This window comes from Chiloscyllium punctatum, chromosome 9 (genome assembly GCF_047496795.1).
Source record: "Chiloscyllium punctatum isolate Juve2018m chromosome 9, sChiPun1.3, whole genome shotgun sequence".
In the NCBI taxonomy this organism is placed as follows: domain Eukaryota; kingdom Metazoa; phylum Chordata; class Chondrichthyes; order Orectolobiformes; family Hemiscylliidae; genus Chiloscyllium; species Chiloscyllium punctatum.
The window spans coordinates 32,050,013-32,072,418 of NC_092747.1; positions in this window are offsets into that span (position 1 = coordinate 32,050,013).

A 22,406-nucleotide genomic window follows, 5' to 3' on the forward strand; every position below is an offset into this window, starting at 1 on the left:
TTGGGGTTTCAATTACTTGGTTATGAACTCCGATGGAGATTTCGTGACCAGCCAGCCAGAATGGTTGTCTGGTTTATTTCCTGTTCCTCCTACTACTGCTTCTCAGCTACTGCAGTGGCAAGACAGTGCATCATTCAGCAAGCCACTGAATTGTAAAACAGACCTTGTTGTATATTTCAGCTCTCTCCAGAATGGTTGAAGCTCTAGAAGCATTGATCGACACATTAATTCTCTGCTTCCTTTTCATACGGCAACATGACGTTCATTGTATATCTGCGGTGCAAACAAGCATGGGTTATACGCCAAAGTAATTAGTCATGTGGGTCGTGAATAACTCTTGCTACTCAGTAACCTTTGATTTGTCATGTTGGCTCAAATCCAACTGGAATTGAAGATTGCTGCATCATAAATTCATCATGACTTCTTTCAAAATACTGAGCTGGACATTGATCTGGATGATTCTCCAAGTAAATCTGGATCTTGAAAGAGTTAATTCTGTCACTTTGGCTGGAGAGCAGAGTTAACATGCAGTGCCTGCAAAGCTATATGAATGCAGTCCGCAGCAGTCATGTCATGGTGAAGTCTGCAAACTCAGTGATGTTGCATGCTCTCTCCACATGCTGCTTATTAAATGGAGAGCATTAAATGACATTTCTTGTAGAACTGCAGCCTGTAAGGTGTTGCAAAGAACTCCAGCTATAGCCTAGAAGGAGCCAGACAGACAATGATTTACAGCTAAGATCACTTTCAGAGACTTTACTAAACTTGTCTTTGTCCTGTCATGAGATTGCACCAGCTGTCAGACCTCAATAAATATATCCATACTAAAGCAAAGACTGTTCCTCACTCACACTCAGGTCAGAGAATTGCTCCCTGACCACTCCGGGTGGATATCAATTCCTGCTGAGGATCTTCCTGCAGTGTGTCCTACCCTGGGTGGCCTCTCTTTATTCTCCATGCTGTGTTCAAAGAGGAATGGCTAATAGTACACCCATGCCTTGGAGCAACCGGTTTGTGTAAGAGGTTTGAAGTTAGCAAAAACCTCCTGTTACACCTGCCACATTAAACCCTGTAGACCTTTATAGCCTTAAAAATCAACATAAAGCATCAAACAACATGTAGGGTGGCATGATGGCTCAGCGGTTAGCACTGCTGCCTCACAGCACCAGGGACCTGGGTTTGATTCCAGCCTCGGACAACTGTCTGTGTGGAGTTTGTACATTCTCCCCATGCCTATGTGGATTTCCTCGTGCTGCTCTGGTTTCCTCCCACATTCCAAGGCGTGCAGGTTAGGTGAACTGGCCATACTAAATTGCCCATGGTGTTCAGGGGTGTGTAGGTTAGGTACATTACTCAGGGGAAACGTAGAGTAATAGGGTAAGGGAATGTGTCTAGGTGAGTTACTCTTTGGAGGATCGGTGTGGACTTGTTGGGCCAAATGGCCTGTTTCTGCACTGTAGGGATTCTAGAAAAACATCAGCTAGCAATAAACGTGCAATTGTTGATGAACTCTTTACATGGTGGGGGAGGAGGTTAAATAAGGAATGGGGAGCTTTTCCAGCTGCTAAATGCATGGTCAGCTGTATAAGGTTGAGAAAATATTATTTGCAGCATGGAGACCAAAATGGCCCTGTAAGTGTCAAGTTTATGTTGTATTCAGATTCATATCATGTTCTGTCAGTTCTGCATATATCAGGTTCACTGCCTTCCTTATTCTAACAATGTAATAGAAAAGAATCCCTTCAGCCATTCAGCCCATCAAGTCGACACCAAGCCTTTGAAGGACATCCCACCCAGAATGCTACCACTACCCTATCCCTGTAGCCCTGCATTTCCCACAGCTAATCCACTCAATCTATACATTCCTGGACACAATGGGCAATTTAGTATGGCTAATCTCCTTAACCTGCACATTTTTGGACTGTGGGAGGAAACCAGAGCACAGAGGAAACCCCAGCAGAAATGGAGAATGTGTAAACTCTACCGGAGGTGGAATCAAACTGAGATCCTTGAGGCAGCAGTGCTAACCTCTGCACAAACCATGCTGCCCCATTTAAGGGATATGAAATTATATTTTTCCTTCCAAATCATATGCAGTTTCAGCTTCAAGAAGCCGTGAATTAGTGTAATCCAATCAAACATCTGTGGTAGCCTCAGACAAATCCTCAAAACCATTTCTTCAGTACTTGTGCTCTTAATCTCATGAAAGATCCTTGCTATTAAAAATTGCAGTCCTTAGAAATTCATATTTGGTATAACTTTGCACAAACTAATATGCCATTCAGCATGATTCACACCTGAAGTGTGTACACATAGCACAGATGTGAATTTAGAGTTCTAAAGTGTTCATAGCCCCCTAAAACAGGTGCAAACAATCCCAAATTCTAGCCTTGCACATTGTGCTCTATGTTGTTGTACTTCCTTTGTTACAGCTTAGTAAATCTTTTTAGCAGAAGTGTGATTTATGAGTTATCATGTGAAATTGGTTGTCACAATCATGAAATTAATTGATTACAGTGACAGGGTAAATCATGGTCAACTTGGAAGGATTTCAGAGTTTAACTTATGGACTCATACATCATTAAGTCATCACAATTCTATTCTCCTCATGATACATTGATATAAATGTTCTTCTTTCTGGATGAAAGTCATTAAAAGACATTGCCCAAGAAGAAAGTGAACAGTCAAAAACCGGGAATACACAATTTGGATGTCAAATGGAAATACTAAATCAGGTAAGGCTGCAGGTTGGAATCCACTCACTCTGCCAACTAGTTAAATGACTCCATGTGTGAAATACTCTGGAGAATCTGCTGAACAATACTTTGTCCATAAATTTAAAAATCACACAACACCAGGTTATAGTCCAACTGGTTTAATTGGAAGCACACTAGCTTTCGGAGCGACGCTCCATCAGGTGATAGTGGAGGGCTTGATAATAACACAGAATTTATAGCAAAAATTTACACTGTAAATTTTTGCTATAAATTCTGTGGTACGATCGAGCCCTCCCCTATCACCTGATGAAGGAGCATCGCTCCGAAAGCTAGCGTGCTTCCAATTAAACCAGTTGGACTATAACCTGGTGTTGTGTGATTTTTAACTTTGTACAACCCAGTCCAACACCAGCATCTCCAATCTTGTTCATAAATGACATGGAAAAATGCAATTGAATTGAACAAATTAGCCATGCCTGCATGTCAAATATCTATTCAGATCAATAAAGAAGCCAGGATTCAAAGCACAACATCCGGCGTTTGCATTTTATAATTGCTGGAATGCGTCAGCTGAGGGAATTAGTTTGTGAAAAAGATGAAAAATCAACCCGAATCAAAGTTATGGAATTAAAAAAGACAACTTGGAGAATTGCTTTGAAAAGATAAGTGGAAATGACATTTGTTTGTCTTTTAATTATTTTCATTTGAAAAAGCAGACAGAAGAACTTTTCAAAATTGAGAAATCAAAAGGAAGCACCAAAGTCCATAGGATATCACACAGCCAATATTAACAAGAATAAAACAGATAATTCAGGTCAGAAATTAGCAGTTATTTGATGCCTTGGTAGATTCTAGAATTAGCCCTTTCACTCTTTAAACTTTTATCAGTGAGACTCCACATTGAAAGGTTTCACAGCTCAAAATTACCCCAAATATCTAATATAATGAACATGTTTAATTCAATTAAAATCAAAAGACCTGGGGTGGACAAAGTCAAAAATCACACGACACCACGTTATAGTCCAACAAGTTTATTTGAAACTGCAAGTTTTCCTTCCTCAGGCAGCAAGTGAGAAAGAAAACATTGGACACAGAATTTAAAAGTTATTAAGTCTTTAATCAGTTAGAATGAAGGTGCAGGATTCAATTGATTAACAAGTAAATCCCAGAATTCTTTTCAAGGTCACTACCCCCTAAGTTGAGCTAATGAGTGATAAAAATACCAATATGTTGAAACCCAGCCAAATAAAATTTCATTGCTGAATCTAGAGGAATTCTTACTCTATACTCTACAGCAGATTATTTCTGTAACTTTACCAAAATGATCTAAAATAGTTTTTTTTTAAAATTTTAGTGGGATTTGAGTGTCACGGGCTGGCCACAATTTGTTGCCCATCCCTAGTTGCTCTCGAGAAGGTGGTGGCAAGCTGCCTTCCTGAACCGCTGCAGTTCACGTGCCATGGGTTGGCCCATAATGCCATTAGAAAGGGAATGCCAGGATTTTGACTGAGGGACAGTGAAGGAATAGCAATATATTTCCAAATTAGGATGGTGAGTCGCTTGGAGGGGAACTTGGAGATGGTGGTGCTCCCACGGATCTACTGCCTTTGTCCTTTTAGTTTGGAAGTACTGTCTAAGGATCTTTGGCAAATTTCTGCAATGCATCTTGGAGCTAGCATTCACTGCTGCACACTGCTGAGTGTAGGTGGCCTGGGGAGTGAATGTATGAGAATGTGGTGCCAATCATGTAGGCTGCTTTGTTGTGGATGTTGTCAAATTTCCTGAGTGCTGTTGAAGCTGCACGCATCCAGGCAAGTGGGGAGTATTCGATCACATTCCTGACCTGTGCCTTGTAGATGGTGGACAGGTTTGGGGAGTCAGGAGGTAAGTTAGTCTCAACAGTTTTCCTAGCCTCTGACCTAATCATGTTGGCCACTCTATTTATATGGCGAGTCCAGTTGAGCTTCTGGTCGATGGTAACCCCCATGTCGATAGTGGGGTATTGGCTAGTGGTAACACCATTGAGTGTCAAGGGGATGGTGTTTAGATTGTCTCTTACTGGAGGTAGTCATTGCCTGGCATTTATGTGGCCAGAATATTACTTGCCACATGTCAGCCCAAGCCTGGATATTGTCCAGGTGATGTTGCATTTTAACATAGTCTGCTTCTATATCTGAGGAGTCGCGTAGAGGGCTGAATATTATATAACCATCTACGAACCTCCCCAATTCTGACCTTATGATGAAGTGCAGGTCATAGATGAAGCAGCTGAAGATTGTTGGGCCTATGACACTATGCTGAGGAATTCCTGCAGAGAGGTCTGGAGTTGAGATGACAGGCCTCCAACAACCACATCTTCCTGTGTGCTAGGTATGCTCCAACCAGTGTAGAGTTTTCCCCAATACCCATTGATTCCAGTACTATCTAATGAGATATTTACAAATAAAAGTTGGCTATTAAATTTAAGCCAAAATAACCTGCCTAGAAGACCCATTTAGAAAGGGCACTCTTGGGGATAGTTAGATCACAGAAGGCACCGATGCAAAGGAACAGCTGGCAACTCAAAAGGACTCGGACTAATGTTCGCACAGAGCAGTGTGGTTATGGAGGTTTCGTCTAAATTGACGTGGAGTTGGCATCAGCATTAAGAAGTAGAAGAACAGAGATTTGGTACAAGTACAAGACAAGGAACATCAGTGTGCAAGAACCCAGAGCAAGAGGAGGCAATTCAGCCCTTTGAGCCTGCTTCGCCATATAAGATCATGGCTCTCAACTCTACTTTCCATACCCACTCTCTATAATCTTTTAGAGCTATTACTCATGAAAATGTCTTTATCCTCCTTAGATTTAGTCAGCACTGTAGGGGAGTAAATTCCACCAGTTCACAACCTTTGAGGGAAATAATTCCTGCTTATTTCTATTTTAGATCTGCTGACCCTTAGCCTAAGAGTATCACCTCTCGTTCACCAAGAGGAGTAACATCTGTGCCCCATCAATGTTCTCAAACCCTTTCTGTATCATATATATATCAATTAGGTCACTTCTCATCCTTCTGAATTCTAGTGAATAGGTCTTAGCTGCTCAATCTCTCCTCATAAAAGAAGGCTTTCATTTCTGGAATTAATCACATGAACCACCTCTGAATTCCTTCCATTGTAATTACATCTTCTCTCAAAAAATGGGACTAAAGCTGTACACATTACTTCAGGTTAAAAATCACCAGGTTATAATCCAACAGGTTTATTTGGAAGTACAAGCTTTTGGAGAACGGCTCCTTCATCAGGGTGCTGCCTGATGAAGGAGCAGTACTCCAAAAGCTTGTGTTTGCAAATAAAACTGTTGGACTATAACCTGGTGTTGGGTGATTTTTAATTTTGTATACCCCAGTCCAGCACCGGCACCTCCACATCACATTACTCCAGATATAGTCTCACAAATGCCTTGTACAATTGCAATGCATCCCTACTTTTATACTCCATTTCTTTAGTGATAAGTGCCAATTTCATTTTTCTTTATTCGTTCACAAGATATGGGCTTACTGACTAGGCTGGCATTTATTACCCATCCCTAATTGCCTAGAGGCAATTAAAGGTCTACCACATTGCTGTGCATTTGGTCATACCAGGTAGGAGCAGCAGATTTCCTTCCCTGAAAGACATCAATGAACCAGATGATATTTTCTGACAATCGACCAACGTTCATGGTCATCATTAGACTCTGATTTCCACATATTGAATTCAAATATCTCCATCTGCCATGGCAGAATTTGAACCCAGGTTGCCGTACCATTACCTGTGATTCTGGATTAATAGGAGAGAGTGAGGACTGCAGATGCTGGAGATCAGAGTTGAAGAGTGTGGTGCTGGAAAAGCACAGCCTGTCAGGCAGCATCTGAGGAGCAGTAGAGTCGACGTTTCAAGCATAAGCTCTGATGAGGTGCTTTTGTTTGAATTGTCAACTGTCCTGCTCCTCAGATGCTGCCACTCTTTCTGGATTAATTGGTTAGACATAATGCCGCTAGGCCATCAACTCCGCCCTGGAGTTTCATTTGTCCTCTTTATTTCCTACAGTACCAGCAAACTAATTTTCTGTGATTCATACAGATCACAATCAGGTCTCTCTGCATTAAAGCATTTTGAAGTTTAGGTAATAAGTTGCCTTTTATTCTTCCAACCAAAGTGAATAACCTTACACTTCTCCACATGAACTCCATCTGCCAAACCCATTCACCTAATTTATTAATGTCCATTTAAACATTTCTTATTTCTTTATTGCAACTTATTTTCCCACCTATTTTCTGGTCATCTAAGAATTTGGATATAAGTACACTCTTTCATTAATATAGATTGTAAATAGTTGATGCCCAAAAACTGAACCCTGTGGCACCCTATTAGTTACAACTTGCCAACTGAAAAGGATTCATTTCTCTCTCATGACGTTTTACTTTCTATTGGTTAACCAATCCTCAATCCAAGCTAAAATATTAGTTCTAACCCATGTGCTGTTGCCACATGTATTCACTTTTTGTATAAAACTTTATCAAATGCCTTCTGAAAGTTCAGATACACTACATCTACAGAACTTCATGATGAACTAATTTGTTACAACTCTAACAAGTTAATCAAAGATGATTTATACTTCATATATTCACGCTGAATCTGGTGGATTGTGTTTTGACTTTCCAAAGGCCCCATTACGACTTCCTCAATAATTAATACTCAATAACGCACATCAAAATAATTGGCTTATTATTTCTTACTTTTTGCCTCCCTCTCTTTTTGAATAATAGTATTAGATGAGCAGCTTTCAAATTCACTTGAACTTTTTGTGAATTAATATTCACTATAACTACTGTGTTCCATTTTGTATACGCATAGAAGCTTTTGCTATCTGTTTTCATATTTTGCGCTTGTTTTCTTTTATAATTCACTTTTTCTCTTTATATCATCTTCTTAGTAACCCTTCATTGGTCTTTGGAAGTTTCCCAATCCTCTAACCTGTGACCTTTGCAATATGGTATGTTTTAGTTTTTCCCTTAACTTCTTTGATTAGCCATAATGCTTTATTCTACTCTTACATTCTCTTTTCCTCAGTGGAACATATTTTAGTTGGGAGGAATTGAACATATCCTTAAATATCTGCCACTGATCAGCAACTACCCTACCTTTTATTCTTCCTGCCCTGTCTACTATGGCTATATCTATCCTCATGCATATGAAATTACCTTTTTTGAAAATCAGAATATTAGTGCAAACTCAAGTTTCTCATCGTTAAAATGCTTCTGAATTTCCAGCATGCTAAGATCACTCTTGCTCAGAGGATCCTTTACAATGAGATCATTGATTAATTCCATCTCATCACACAACACTAAATTCAAAATAATCATCTTTCTGGTTGGTTCTCGAACATTTTGTTCCCAGAGACAATTTCTAATAAACTCTGAACTCTCTCTCTCCAGACTACCCTTGTCAATTTGATTAATTCAGCCCATATGTATATTAAAATCACCCATGATTATTGTCAAAGCTTTCTTACAGATCCTTAGTGTTCCTGGTTTATACTGATTCCTGATATAAAACTACTATTAAGGGAGCTGTAGATTATTCTGAACAACAATACTATACTGGGAAAGGAAAAAAAACTAACAAGGACTTTGAGGGATAACAAGAGAGAGTTACAGATCTTTTAGATATACTTATGAAATGTAGTGAATAAAATTGACGTGCTTCAAGCACAAATAATCTTGTGAGAATATAGAACTGAAACATGGATCAAAAACGGATGCAGATCAGGTGCTTAATATTTACAAACTGTTTAGAAAATCTGGGAATGAAAGGAAAGAAGGCAGATTGGCAGTTCCTAGTAATGAAGATACTGTATAGTTGGAAAAGCAGGGTATCCTTGAGGAAGCAACACATTTGCTTGGTGCTACGAAGTAGCATCATCTCTGCTTTCCCTGTGAGGTTTCACTGGGCAGATACCCAATATGGCAGCAGACACCCAAAATGGGCAAAATGCTTACAGAGGTGGGAAGGAACCTTTAGTTCATCACTCAATTGGCCTCTTGGTGAACAGCTGGTTGGCACCATTTCCAACACTGGAAAGATAGCATGGCAGCAGTAAGATATTAGGCATTATTCCTGACAGCTTCTTCAAACTATTTTGCCAGCCTTCTTGCCTGCCAGCCCTGTTCCCAAAGTTGCAGTTGAATTTAACCCTTTGAGTGGGACACTTTGTAATCTCTGCAGTTTAATACTGTTGCAAAAGGAAAGGTGTTAGTCTTGCCCAATGCCCAAGTAAAAAGGTTTACATTTTTCAGCTAGTTCCTCCTGAACTTTCAGTTTCTAATAGGAATTAAAATCTAATTCAATCAATTATATTTTTGTCTCCTTTTCATCAGTCAATGTCCCCCATCCAGGTATGAGAAAAGACTAAAACAAATTGGACCTTTCACTTTAGAGAGCAGAAGAAGAATGTTATAAATGGGTGTGGTCAGTTTAGGTGCATAGGTAAAAACTGTGACAGATAGAGTGCCTGAGATCATCCATTTTGGATTCAAAAAGAGCAAAATGAAAAGGAATTGGAATCTGTAGAGCAACAAAATTAGGGTGTACAATTAAACAATCACTAAAAGCCAGACTAGTTGCAAATTATTCTCAAATGATCATTAGAATAGTGACCTTTATCTCTGGAGAATGAAAGGAGGAATATACTCTTCTGTTTTACAAAGCTTCGGAAAGACTTCACTTGGAGTAGTGAATTCAATTTTGGGCACCACACTTCATGAGCCTTGGAGTAGGTGCATTGTTGATTCACCCCCATGATAGCAAGGCATGAAAAAACAGCTTTGTTCAGAAAAAAACGTTCCGCCCCTTTAACTTTAGAAAGTTGAAAAGAAAATTAGTTTACGGTTTTAAAATTTAAGAATTTCCTGGGGCAAATACATAAAATAGAGTTCAATCTTAAAATTAGAACTGAGATATTTAGGAATAAAGTCAGGTAGCACTTTGCACATAATGGTAATGATATTTGGAAATCTGTCCCTCAAAAGGCTGTTGAAATTTGCACAGCTGAAAGTGATATAATTTTATGACAGTAGCAAGGCACATGGATTAAAAGAATATAAATGGAGTTGAGGTACAGATAAGCGATGATGCAATTGAATGGCAGAATAGTTTCCAAATGAAAATAGGACATTTAAATTCCTTTGTTCCTATGGAAATGAAGTAATCTTATTGTCTATAATTGGAATGGAAGGAATTAAACAAGAAGTAGTATTTTAGTCTAATTGGCAATGCAAGAACAAGTTGACAAAGGTACATAATTTGAAATTGGTAAAAGATAGGTTTGGTATTGTATTCTGGCATAGATTCTGCACCAGACAGGCCTGTTCATTTCAGACAGTTACATGACATTACAACACATATTGTTCCAGTGTAAAAGTATGCACCTTGCATTCACTCACACTCCTTCTGTGCCATGGAGTCAGTTTAGTATTTTGAGTCCATAAGTTATGTATATAGTGTCATTAGTAAGCACAGAGTCCAGATGGTGTGTAAGTCTGAGTGACATCACATCTGTGCAAATAGCTTTGTTAATAAACTTTAAGGCATTTGTCGCAACAAGAACCACAGGATAAAATATAGAAAAGCACAAACCACATCCTGGTCACAACGAGCCAGCACTGAAAGTGACAGTAAACGAATAGCAAACATTCAAAATGTAACAATAGTGCAAAATAATTTTCCTAACAATCATCCAACAATGTGTCTGAATTCAGACCTAAGTTATTTCAACCAAGACGAAACTGTTACAACCAAAACAAAAATATACAACCCCATATGGAAGCACAGTGAGTACTCCACCTCTTTCTCTGTGAATTGTTTTAAATGTAATTTACCAGAAGGCAACTGCTTTACAACAAAATTGTAATTTGAATATGGTGAAGGACTGTCCTAATCTAAGAAATCAATCCTGGAACAAAGTACAGAAAAAATAATCACTAAAAAAATACTTGCTATACTCAGTGGACTTTTCCTGTATTCAGGCATCAGTCAGTTCTGCCATTTCTTTTTCCAAAAAGGGTATAAAAGGAGAAAATTGTGTGTGTGACATTATCATTGATCCATGTTTGCCTAAAATGTCATCTACAAATGCAAGCCTGAACTTTTAAAGTAGCAACAACAAATAACATTTTTAAAAGTGCAAAGAAGCCAACAAAAAACACTACACTGCAAAATAGGTTCCTACACTGCCATGTTAATGAGCAAAAAAGCTATACAAAATTAATAGAGAAAGCAACCATCTCATCATGGACTAGCAATCCATTAAGATTCTGTGAGAACGTTCATTGTTTAAAGAAGGTGTGAATCATTACTTTATGGATCAGCAGATAACTGATGAAGAATGATCAAACTTCTTTTTGCTTTGGGCACTAAAATGTTAAGAGGAATTAAATCCTGTGGCATTTCTGACAATGACTGCAAATATCATATAACATTTTTCATATTTTACAAAATTTGTTCAAGTCAGTCACAATTACACAGGCTTGGATTTATGTTATGCAGTCCTCAGCCATTGAAATTATTGATTAATTCAAACACAGTTGTAAATGAAGAGGTACAGATTTGAGTCTAGCATTGGGTGACTGTGTGGAGTTTGCACACTCTCCCTGTGTCTGTGTGGGTTTCTTCCAGCTGCTCTGGCTTCCTCACACAGTCCAAAGATGCAGAGATTACGTGGATTGGTCAGTCTGGGCAATGCTGCGGGGACAGGTGATGCATTTGGAATTCAATTAGTAAACCCAGAATATAAAACTAATCTCAGTACCTTTGCCTTCTCTTCTTCAAGTTAGACACAATTCCTCACGAATGAACTTGAGCATTTCTTTTCTCGCCTCCTTCGGGATAATGAATCTCTTTCCTTTACACACGATGTTATTTGGCATCTCTGCGTGGCCAATACTTTCTTATAGCAACAGATGTGTCTTTGCAGACGATCGTTTCATCAGTGCTTCAGAAAGCTTTTAGAGATCGGCATCTTGCTGTTGCGTTTGCTGATTTGAGCAATGCACTTGCCTTTCAGAATCAGTATCTTGAGTTCCAGAGGATGTCAGGCTGTTGGTTCTGATTGAATCTGGAGGATCTCATGTTTTATGTTCATGTGGGGTAATGCTGTTGTCAACATTGAGCAGAATGTCGTGCCCAGATGATATTTCTGCAAATGGAGTAACACTCTTTGCAGACAGATTGGAGCCAAAAGCAGTTTGAGGAAGGTGCTTTGAAGTGGCTTGGTGTTGGACTTCACTGTCACCAAGGTCCTATAGGGAAGGAAATCTGTCATCCTTCGCTGATCTGGCCTACATGTGACTCTAGACCCACAGTACTGTGGCTAACTCTTGCATCTTTTTCTGAAATGGCCTTTACGCTTCAGTTTGCCAAAGCCTTTCCCATTTAGAAAATATCCTACATCTGTATTCTTCCCAGCAAAGTGCATAACCTCACACTTTCCACACATTGTAATCCTGTACATTGGTCTCTCTGTAAATTTCTCTCCTTCATTCAGAAATTGGACAATGCTGGCTTTCTTTGTAGGCGTTGGTGTGAGATGCCTGTGAAGTGTATGGATTTTTTTTGTTGATTGTTATTCTATCACTTTCTAAAGTAATATAAAGAAGTTGGAGGCATACATAGTTGAGCTATCTTCTTACTGCAAGTATATGAACTTATCATTGTGCACTCTAAAGAACTAAGATGGATGCTCCATCATGTGACATTACATCACTTCCGGCCATAGCCTAACTACTTATATAACCATATGCTTAAATCTTTATATATAAACTATTTATATAACCACATACTTAATACATTACATATTGACAAGCATACTATCACACTAGCATATATATCAGCATATTTGCAAATCATAAGCCAAAAAATTAAGTTTATAAATAAACTGTTTATTAAATACTGCTTGACTTTTCAGCATAAGCTGTTATAAAATTGAGAACTACTATTAAATTATGTATGTTTCTGATCAAATCCAAAACATGATTCTAATAATAAACTTCTGTACATTTCTAAATCACTGTGTCACACCTAATAAAATTGTAAACTCAGGCTGTATTGCTTTAAAATGTACAAATGAAGACAAGCAATGAAGCAATCAATGAATTCTTAAATGATACTATGGATTTTCTATTTATTACGATTTGGGAAGATGATTGCAGGTATTATTCTAATAATTTCTGCGAGAAAACAATTTTTTGTTATTCGTCATAAATGGTGCAGGTTGTAGTTTTCCATATGTTAGCCTCTGTTACATACCACAAAGTCAGGTTCTTATTGAGATTTATGTCTTCAAGTTTATTTACAACACTATCTATAATACACAGTTACATTATCACAGACTTACAAAGGTAGAGTGATAGCTTCCCACCCGCTATTTGACTCTGCAAGAAAGTTGGGAAAATCACCTGAGATATCCAGTGAGGACTTTCTTGCCATTGACACCAAATAACCAAGTGTTGGACAGAGAGATAAGGTTGTCTTTAGTAAGTAACAAGAGGTCAATGGATTATTGCTCAACATAGAAACATTGGAACATTGGAATTAAGAGTGGGAATTACCGTTCAAGCCCACTCTGCAATTTAACATGATCATGGCTGATCTTATCTTGATCTCAGCTCCACTCTACTCCCCTTACCCCCTTATCCCACTTTTCATCAGAAACATATCTATTTCTTTCTTGAATCTGTTGATTGATTCTGCCTTCACTCCAATCTGGGCCAGCGAGATACACAGATTCACAATCCTTTTACCTCAATTTTGAACCAACCTCCTCTCATTCTGTATCTATGACAGCTTGTTTGAGACTGTCTCACAAGGGGCACAAGAGTAGTGCCTTCAAGTCTGCACCAACCTTCCAAAGAGCATCCCACCTAGACCTGGCCCCCCCCACCCTATCCCTGTAACCTCACATTTTACCATGGCTAATCCACCTAGCCTGCACATCTCTGGACACTATAGACAATTTAGCATGGCCAATCCACGTAATCTCTGCATCTTTGGACTGTGTGAGGAAGCCAGAGCTGCGACTCCACTTTCAAGGAGCTATGAACCTGCACTCCAAGGTCTCTTTGTTCAGCAGGTAGATAGGATAGTGAAGAAGGCGTTTGGTATGCTTTTCTTTATTAGTCAGAGTATTGAATACAGGAGTTGGGAGGTCATGTTGCGGCTGTACAGGACATTGGTTAGGCCACTGTTGGAATATTGCATGCAATTCTGGTCTCCTTCCTATAGGAAAGATGTTGTGAAATTTGAAAGGTTTCAGAAAAGATTTACAAGGATGTTGCCAGGGTTGGAGGATTTGAGCTATAGGGTGAGGCTGAACAGGCTGGGGCTGTTTTCCCTGGAGCGTCGAAGGCTGAGGGGTGACCTTAGAGAGGTTTACAAAATTATGAGGGGCATGGATAGGATAAGTAGACGAAGTCTTTTCTCTGGGGTGGGGGAGTCCAGAACTAGAGGGCATAGGTTTAGGGTGAGAGGGGAAAGATATAAAAGACACCTAAGGGGCAACTGTTTCACACAGAGGGTGGTATGTGTATGGAATGAGCTGCCAGAGGATGTGGTGGAGGCTGGTACAATTGCAACATTTAAGAGGCATTTGGATGGGTATATGAATAGGAAGGGTTTGGAGGGATATGGGCCGGGTGCTGGCAGGTAGGACTAGATTGGGTTGGGATATCTGGTCGGCGTGGACAGGTTGGACCGAAGGGTCTATTTCCATGCTGTATATCTCTATGACTCTATGACTCTATGGCTGATGAATCAATACTCGTCCATATTGAATGACACTTGGAGGAAGCACTGAAGATGGCAAGGCTGCAAAATGTACTCTGGGTGGGGGATTTCAGCAGCAGCACTGCTGATTGAGCTAGTTGGGTCCTAACGGACATAACTGCTAGACTAGGTCTTCAGGAGGTGGTGAGGAAAGCAACAAGAGGAATAAACATATTTGACCTCATCCTTATCAATCTGCTGGCTGCAGACAGTATTGACAGTATTGGTAAGAGTGACAGTATTGGTAATAGTGACCACTGCATAGACCTTGTTGAGACGAAGTCCTGTTTTCACATTGTGAATACTCTCCATCATGTTGTGTGGTACTATCATCATGTTAAATGGGACAGACTTCGAACAGGTCTAGAAACTCAAGACTGGGCATGCATGAGACACTGTGGGTCTTTACCAACAGCAGAATTGTACTTCAACACAATCTATAACTTCATGGCCTGACATATCCCTCACTCAGTCATTACCACCAAGCCAGGGGATCAACGCTGGTTCAATGGAGAGTGCAAGAAGGCATGCTAGGAGCAGCATCAGGCATACCTAAAAATGAGGTACCAACCTGGTGAAGCTACGCGCAAACAGTATAAGCAGCAAGTGGTAGACAGAGATAAGAGATCGTACAACCGACAGATCAGATCTAAACTCTGCAGTCCTGTCACATCCAGTTGTGAATGATGGTGGGCAATTAAACAACTCACTGGAGGAGGAGGGTGTGCCACAAATATCCCCATCCTCAATGATGGAAGAGTCCACCACACCAATGCAAAAGATAAGGCTGAAGCATTTGCAGCAATCTGCAGCTAGGAGTGATCCATCTTGGACTCCTCCAGTGATCCCCAGCATCACAGATTTAGCCAATTTGATTCACTCCACGTTGTGTTAAGAAATGGTTGGAGGCACTAGATACTGCAAGTCTATGAGCCTTGACAATATTCCGGCTCAAGTACTGAAGACTTATGCTCCAGAATTTCCTGCTTTCCTAACCAAGCTGTTCTTTTACAGTTCCAACACTGGCATCTATCTAACAATGCACAAAATTGCCCAAGTATGTCCTATATAGAAAAAGCAGGGCCAATCCAACCGAGCCAATTATCTCCCTATCAGTCCACTCTCGATCAACAGTAAAGTGGTGGAAGCTGTCATCAGCAGTGCTCTCAGGCAGCACATGCTCTGCAATAACCTGCTCAGTGACACCCAGTTTGGGATTGAACCAGGGCTAGTTAGCTCCTGACCTCAATACAATCTTGGGTCAAACATGGAAAAAAGAGCTGAACTCCAGAGCAGAGGTAAGAGTGACTGCCCATGACATCAAACCATATTCAACCACTGTGTAGAATCAAGGAATAAAATTGGATCAAATTCCCTCTCTAATGGTATTGTGGGTAACCCTACAGCTTGTGGATAATGCGGTTCAAGAAAGTAGCACACCACCACTCTCTCAAGGGTAACATGGACTGGCAATGAATGCTGGCCAACTGGCACTGCCCATGAGTGATTTAAATAAATTGTGATTTGTCTTTATTTTGGATTACTCTCTTGATCATTTTGCTTTTGTTTATTCACTTGTGGGATGTGGGCATCGTTGGCTGGCCGGCACTTATTACCTGTCACCATTGCCCTTGAGAAGGTGATGGTGAGCTGCCACAGTCCATTTGTTGTAGGTACACCCACAATGCCATTAGGGAGGGATTTCCAGAATTTAGAACCAGCAACATTGAAGGAACAATGACATATTTCAAAGTCAGGCTGGTGAGTGGCTTGGAGAGGAACTTGTTGGTGGCAGTGTTCCCAGGTATATTTGCTGCACATGTCCTTCTATGTGGAAGTTGTTGTGAGTTCAGAAGGTGCTGTCTAAGGAGTCTTGGTGACCTTCTGCATTGCATCGTTAAGATGCATCTGCTGCTACTGAGGAAATGGATGTTTGTACATTTGCTACCAATCAAGTGGGCTGTTTTGTCTGATGTTGTCAAGCTTCTTGAATGTTGTTGGAGCTGCATGCAATAACGAAAGATAGAAAAAAAAAGCAAAATCACCAAGGTAGTAATTGAAAGCAATCATGAATAACCTTTTTAATACTTTTTCGGCTGTATTATCGATGGTGGATTGCGATGAGCAATTAGCTTGACCACTGGATAAAATACAAATATAATCACCTCAATACTTTTATAAAAGTAAATTATTGTGGAAGCTGAAGGTTTGCATTAAAGCAGAAAATGCTCTTACATTTAGCATAAGAGAAATCTTGGTGAGGAGTAATGTTACCAGAGCAGCTGATTTCTTAAGTATTTTATGTCTTTTTTTAAATTAAATTTGTAATTTAAAGTAAACATTGAGAAGGATGATCTGATGATAAAAGTTAGAAATTAAAAACCTAACCATGACTTTGTTTGGAATTCATTTCCTACTGTAGCTAATATGAAAGGGATGACTGGCTGTGTGCCTCCTACATTTACAGAGAAACCTGCTTAATGTGCTGATCTAGCCATCTGCATACAATAACTGTAGGCTCACAAGCACTGAACCATGCTTTGCAATAAAAAAATGAGAAGAAATGGCTAGGATTCCAAAAACAGCTCAAAGAAACAAAGTGCCAGTTAAAAAAGGAGTGACATTTTCACACATGTTGCCATTCTGTCTCTTCTTTTCAATACAAGAAGGAAGCTCCAATTTTCTGAGCAGAAACTCTGATGAGTGCACGCACATGCACCCTGAACTTATTTGACATTGAATCACAAAATGAAACTCAAATAGGATATCACCAGTAATGAAAGCTGCCAATCTGAGTAGTACTTAAATGTGAGAAATACTCCAATTTTTGTTTTCCACTGAACTCAGCGATCGTATTGCTCATTAGGTAAGTTTAGTTTATTTGGCACAATGATAGAAATCATAAACTGACAGGCTCTTAGCTTATACATAGATCTACTGATTCAGATTCATACAGTAGTATGAATAAACCATTGCAAAAAAAAGATTTATATAGATTACAGTGGAATTATCTTCTTAAAATAGCAAAAATTTAACTTATCCTTTTGAGCTTGAAATAATGTTATGATCATTCCCTGAGAGAGTTTCTCAATTTATTAAACTAGATGGCCCATATGGTGGCTCAGTGGTTAGCACTGCTGCCTCACAGCACCAGGGTCCCAAGTTCAATTCCAGATTTGGGCAACCGTCTGCGTGGAGTTTGCATATTCTCCCCATGTCTGCGTGGGTTTCTTCCCACAGTCCAAAGATGTGCAGATTAGGTGAATTGGCCAAGCTAAATTGCCCATAGTGCATTAGCCAGAAGGAAATGGGTTACTCTTCAGAGGGTCAGTGTGGACTAGTTGAGCTGAAGGGCCTGTGTCCACATTGTAGGTGTGGAAACTGTTTGTTTCTCTGATACACCTAAGTGCTTGACTAACTCCAATACAACAGCTTTCCTTTTATCATTGGTTAAACCTAATTCTGACCAATTTGCTAATTCTAAAAGTGCCTGTACAATGCTGCACTGTTTTAAATTATGTTCTTAAAATGCTGTTCCAATAAGGCACTTACTAAAATTGCATCAACTTAATTTCAAAACAACACAGTCGCTGTCTTCTTCTATGTCTTCACTCTACCAGCTGCAGATCTCCTTAGGTCATCATCCTTCTTTCTGCTGAGAGTGTGTTTCGCATGAAGAGGTAGCTTTGGTAGAGAGTGTTTTTCTAATTTCTTCGAGAGCAAATTGTTAGATGGGCCATTAGCTCTCTAGTTTCTCTCTCTACAGCTGTTGCTCTCTCATAAAGGTACAATACACACCTTCAACTTCACAACAAGTCCAACAAGGATTATTTGAAATCACAGGCTTTCAAAGTACAGCTCCTTTGTCAGGTGAACACATCTCTACAGGGGAGATGGCTTCCTGCCAAAAGAGAACAGTGGGTAATCAGCCTCTCATTATCTCTTCTGTTTAGTCTTTCAGGTTGAAATTTCCTTGACTCCTTCAAATTTTAATATTGTTGAATGTTTAAGAACCCATGGATTTTATTTGTTTTTTTGTTTAAATAATGTTGCACTTCTCTCTCTCTCTTTCATATTTCCATCTTTCTTTTCGCATATATACTTTTACATTGTATATATTCTACCTCATGCTTCCTGGGAAGTGACCTGGTAAAGAAATGTCAGAGAACAAAGGATGGAATTGAAGGAAGTCAATATTAGTACAAAATTCATCAGCCATAGATCATAGAGTCATAGAGCTGTACTTAAATATTATTTAAGTAGTGATATATTGGGAGGTATCAATGTACAAGGGAGTTTGGATGTCCCTGTACATGAGTCAATGAAAATACACAGTGAAGCCCAGCCAGCAATTGAGAAAGCAAATTTAGGCCCCTTAAGTCACGGAGGATGGGTTATAATTGGAAACAAAGAGATAACAGACCGATTAAGCACATATATTGGTTCTGGCTTCACTAAAGAGAATACAAACAACACCCCAAAGTATTGAAACACAGAATCTGGTGAGAAGGAAAAGCTGAAGGGAATCAGTATTAGTTGCAAAATGTGTTGTGAAAATTGATTGGATTAGAGGCTGAAAAATTCCCAGGGCTCAAAAATTTATACCCCAGATTGTTTAAAGAAGTGACTCAAGAAATATTTGATATGTTGAATCTTTCAAGATTCTACAGACTCTAGAACAGTTCCTGTGAATTGGAGGGTTTCTAATGTAACCCCACTGTTGTAAAAAGGAGGCAGAGAGAAAGCATGAGAAGACCAGTTCACCTGATATCAGTCAGATAGAAATACTAGAGTCCATAAAATATAAAATATTTACAACAAAGTGCTTGGAAAACAGTGACAGGATCAGGTAGTGTCTACCACTGAGGACTGTGGAGGCCAAGTCATTCAATATAGATTTTAAGGGCATCAAGGGGATGATGCAGGAACATGGTGTTGAGATAGATGATCAGCTGTGATCATATTGGATGGCAGATCAGGCTCCAAGGGCCAAATAACATACTCCTGCTCCGGGTTTCTATCTGTATGGTTCAATTATTCTTCAATCTGATTCGTTGATCAGATACATTGTTATTTACTCTATTCATCCTTTTGGGTTGTGTTATGTTCCACAACTGATAAATTAATATACATTTAAAGGACGTGTTCATGATATTATGACTATACCACAGCATGTGGCCTCAGGTCATAAAGGTCTCCCATTCCATCTTAGCTTGGGTCTCTTAAACCATGAAGGAAGATGATGGAAGCATGCTGCTGTTTGTTATCAAATAGCTCAATGTTAGCCCAGTGCCTGTGAATGTAACATTTTAATATATTACAGAGCTGTGATAAATGTTGAATGGATCTTTCGGTACCACATTTCCCACACCCGGTTTCTCATGTAACAAGAGATAACTTTAGTATTGCTATAACAGATGTTGCTGAAGGCAAAATGGACATCAAATAAAACCATGCTCTTTTGGATTTATTGTGGTTATTGTATTATACAATCCCATGAACAGTCAATGAATAGCTGTAAGCAAAAGGAATGATAGTCATCATTTATTTGCCATTGAACGTAAAATCTGGACCAAAATGTTTGAAGATTTTTTTTCCTGGATGGAATTAAAAGTTTGAGAAACCAAGTGGTTTGGAAACAAAGGGCCTCAGCTGTTATCACTAAATGTCATATATCTAACAGCTGTTAAACTTGGTATAAGTTCAACAATGATATTGATGGATTTGTGCAGGAAGACAAGTCTGCAAAACCAATGCATTAAGTGCTGGAACAATAAACCTGAAATTGTCTGTTTAAACATGTGTTTTTTATATACAAATAATATTATGTCAGGGAATGCTAGTAGACCACGTTGTTACTTGCAAATTCAACTATTCAAATTTGGTATTTGATTCGCCCACAAACCCATACCCACAAATATTCAGTTCATCAACCACCAATGCTTACACGTAGCAGTGTGTGCTATTGACAGGGTGTACTGCAGAAATTCACCAAGGTTCCTTAGACTGCTCCCTCCTGAACAGCACTGTGGGTGTACATACACCAAATGGACTCACCACCACCTTCTCAAGGGCAAATAGGGACATAGGCAAATAGGCAAATAGGTAATAAAGACTGGCTCAGCCAATAATACCCACAATCCACTAATTAATTTTAAAAGGCTGAACAGAAGAATTTTCCTTTTATCTTCATCTCTATAAACTTGAGTTCCTCCAAAGATCTGTCACTCGTATCCTCACTTACATAAAATATCATTCACCCAACACTCCTGTGCTGTCAGATCTACTTTGTCCCTTAGCCAAATGACAGCTTGAATATAAAATGCTCACTTTAGTGTTCAAGCCCCTCTGTAATTTTACCATTCAAATGAATGTAACCTCCTCCTCTCCTGCAACAGTCCCAGCTCTCTGCCAGCTCTTGTCCCTGCCTAATTTTCTTCGACCCACTACTGGTCATATATCTTCGCTATTAGGGGCATAGATTCATAGAAATGTACAGCATGGAAACAGACCCTTCGGCCAACCCGTCCATACCGACCAGATTTCCCAACTCAATCTAGTCCCTCCTGCCAGCACCCAGCCCATATCCCTCCAAACCCTTCCTATTCATATACCCATCCAAATGCCTCTTAAATGTCGCAATTGTACCAGCCTTCACCACATCCCCTGGCAGCTCATTCCATACACCTACCACCCTCTGCGTGAAAAAGTTGCCCCTTAGGTGTCTTTTATATCTTTCCCCTCTCACCCTAAACCTATGCCCTCTAGTCCTGGTCTCCCCGACCCCAGGGATCCGTCATTTTAAGCCCCTATATTAAATATCTGTCCAAACTTCTCTCTCTTAAGGAGAACAATTTGAGTTTCTGCAGTATAAGATATAAACATAATATGGGTCAATATTCAGTACCTGCAGTCAGTATAACAATTAATATAGCAGCTATGTGAACTTTCATCAGATTTCTAAATTCTTTCGTCTGTCTGTGTAATTGAAGTCCCTCATTTCTATTATCATTCTTACCATTCTCCAAATGTTAGCATTTTCTAAAAGTGTGTTCCAGAATTGTGAGTACAATACTCCCCTGTGGTTTAGCTTAACTTCCACGTGAATCTATGCCTTTTCTTTTTAAAGTCAAGGATCCCATATACTTTTACTAGCATTCTCAACTTGGCCTGCCACTGTCAATTATTAATGTCGGTATGCCTCCATGTTTCTCTGTTCCTACACTCCCTTCAGAACTGTACCATTTAGTTTATATTGCCTCACCTTATTCTTCCTAACAAAATGCAACACGGTGCACTTGTCTTTGTTAAATTTCATTTCTGTGCCTTCTCTTTTCTGTTTAATTATTTACTTTTGAAATCTATTTTTGCGATTTACTACATTTCCATGTTGCCTGCCACTTCCAAACACTGAACTTACATGTTGTACAATAAAATCTAAGACCTTGATATATATCAAAAACTCAGTGATTTACATTCTGACCCCACCAGTCTGTCGTTTAGCTGCTTTTATATCCTTGCTGCCACTACCCATTTTATTTTTGCAAGCCTTAATTTGGATGACAATCTATTATGTGACTTAGCACATAATAGTCGGGGACTTTCAACTAGCTTCAACTTATTCTGGTAGTTTGGTGAAAGGTAATTTACATGAAACATGAATCTGATTTTCTCTCGCACAGATCTGTAAATTTCCAGAAATTACTCTTTTTATTTCAGATTTCCAGCACTGGCAGTACATCCTTTTAGTATCAACTCTCTGATGTTATAAAAATAACACTTAGCTCTACACCTTTTTTTGCCAAATCCCTGCTGTTGTAATTTATTAACCCATCTTTTTCTGACTGGC